Below are 2,483 nucleotides of genomic sequence, written 5' to 3'. Positions count from 1 at the left end.
TATGCGCGTGTCGGTGTGTGTGTGTGTGTGCCGCTGCGATGCAGGTGGGTGCAGGCGTGTTGGAAGGCGCACAGGCACCTCTCCTACCCCCTCTTCTGGCACCGCTGACTGTTCTCCGCCTTTCTTCTGGATTGCCTGCTGACCGTTTGCGCTCTTTGCTTGGGTGCGACAGCGCCGCGGGGGCGCAAGGTGGCGCCTAAAACACGCCGTCACACGTAATCCGGCCAGCTGCAAACAAAGGAGTGGAGGGAACGTCATTCAGGAACGGAGTTGTCTCTTCACAGGGGAGTGCTGGCCGCCATCATCGAAGCGCTACGACCTTTGCCCACCCTGCGCCTCACACAATCCCCATTCGCCCACTCTCTCGATCCCCCTTCGTAGCAGCGGCTACTCACGACTCGCTGACGCCGACAACGGCCCGCGTGCCCTTCACTCCTTGCCTCGGACTGCCACGGAGAGCGCTCGCCTCGCCCCGGGATGGCCGCAGCACACATAGCGCACCGACGTGGCTCCCTCACCTCAGCCACTCACATCCCACGGCATACGCCTGCAACTGCGCGCTACGAAGCCCCTCTTCTGAGCAACTGGCGAGCCGTTGGCGGGGTCTCCAGGTACTGTGTCGAGGTGCGTGGATCGGTAGCTGGCTGCTGGGGGTTGGGTGCTGCCGTGCGCGCCGCGGCCGCTCTTTTTGACCGGCACAGCCCCTCATCTCCTTTTGCGGGTGTCTTTGCGCGCTGTGGTGCAGCGTGAGTTGGAGTGTTTGCTTGTTGTTTTGGTGGCGCCCCCTCCCTGCGCACTTGTTGAGCCGGTAGCAGGCGGCGGTCCTACCAGGGTTGCTCTATGGCTTCACGTGAAGGCGGTGCGCGTTTTGGACTGTGAGTTAGAAGGTGCGGAGATGTGCGGCTGATGATCCTGTGCCGCGCAGCGTCTTGCAGGCTGTTGTAGCCCCCCTCCCCCCTCCCGTGCTCTGCGGCATGGTAATGTGTTGCCTGAGCGTGCAGTGGGGGGCTGCCGCTGTGTGGCACGCGTCGGCGCTTTTGCGAGCAGGCGCCGTTTACGGGGTTGTCTGGGCCTGGGCTGCAAGGTGAAGCGGCGCCGTTTTTTCTTCTGTTCTTTCCCAGCAGGAGCCGCCCCCGCTGCACGTGGAGCGGCCTTGGCATCTCTGTATCGAGCTGCTCGCTCATGGTGGCGTTGCCGGCATTGTGGAAGCGGACGAAAAGACCGTGTGAGGGGGATCGGATGATGGGCTGCCTCAGCGCTGCATCGAGGTAACGCCGGGCATGCCTGTTGGCTGTGGGTGCGCACGACTTCTCCTCAGCGGCGCTGCCGTTGTGTCTCCACTGCGCTGCGATGAGGATCCCTTGGGTCGATGAGAAGGCAAGGAGTGCTGCTGGATACGCGCGAAGATGGGGAGAGGTGGTGGTTGCCTTACGACTCAGCGCCGGCAAGAGTACGCCTGCACTCTTGTGCGCGGATCCTTGTGCTTCGAGTTGGGAAGGGCGAGGTGGTAGCCGCCCAGCCCACCACCACCGCCGTCACCGGCTTTCTCGGTGTTGCGTCTTCTCATTGCCAAAGGACGCACCCGGCCTGTGCTTCACGCGTTACAGAAGTGACACTGTGCTGCGCGGCGGATGTCGGAGCAGCGGTCTCTCTCTGCACAGCACTGCGTCCCTGCTCCACCCCTCGAGCTGGAGGCCATCAAGGCACAAGAAGGCGCGGTCAGATGAGTGAGGCACTGAGACTCAGCGATGGCGTTGTGGCTCACACGCACGGAGTCGTCTGTCATCCGGTGCAACGCATGCACTCCCGGACACGGAGCAAGCAGGGGGCGTGACGGCGCAGCGGTGTGTTCTCTCCGTGACCTCTCATGTTCCCCTCTGTGTTCTACTCGCTGCGGGACCTCGCCGCCCCCGTTGCGTGCGCCCCTGAGCTCCTGCTGCGCGCGGGAGCAAAGATGTGCGCTGCTCGGCTTTCCCATCTCGCCTCGGCGGCCTCTCGCAGCTCCACTGCAGCTCTTCCTTTCTCGCCACCGTCGCCCTCTACATCACCACCTCATCCACCCTCTGCCCTCCGCGTGTCTCCTGCTATTGCGCGCCACCAGCATCATCATCCGCGCACCCCCACCCCGGCTCTCTCTCTCGCTCCCTCTCTCTGTCTTCTTTCTGTGTTAGCTTCGACACATCGGGCGGCTCATGTCGAACCGATCAGCCGATAGCTGTCCTCACACCTGTCGAGGGCAACAGCGCGAGGAGCACCCTGATCACGCCCGCAGCAGCACGATGACGGTAGGTGCGGCGCGCACGGCCAAGCCGACGGCGACGTCGCAGAGTGCAGGGCAGCGCTCTCAACGCCAGTCGCGCTCGCAGCCGCGCCGCTCCGGATGTCTTGGCGTGCTCCAGGCCATCCGTGACGGCGTCATCAAAGCGGTGTACGTGATCGTTCCGCCTGGCGGCATTCTCTCCGGCGCCTTCAACATGGCGAGC

This window comes from Leishmania donovani, chromosome 31 (assembly GCF_000227135.1).
Source record: "Leishmania donovani BPK282A1 complete genome, chromosome 31".
NCBI lineage: Eukaryota > Euglenozoa > Kinetoplastea > Trypanosomatida > Trypanosomatidae > Leishmania > Leishmania donovani.
The sequence above is the reverse complement of the archived record's forward strand: the minus strand, read 5'-3'. Positions refer to the sequence as shown.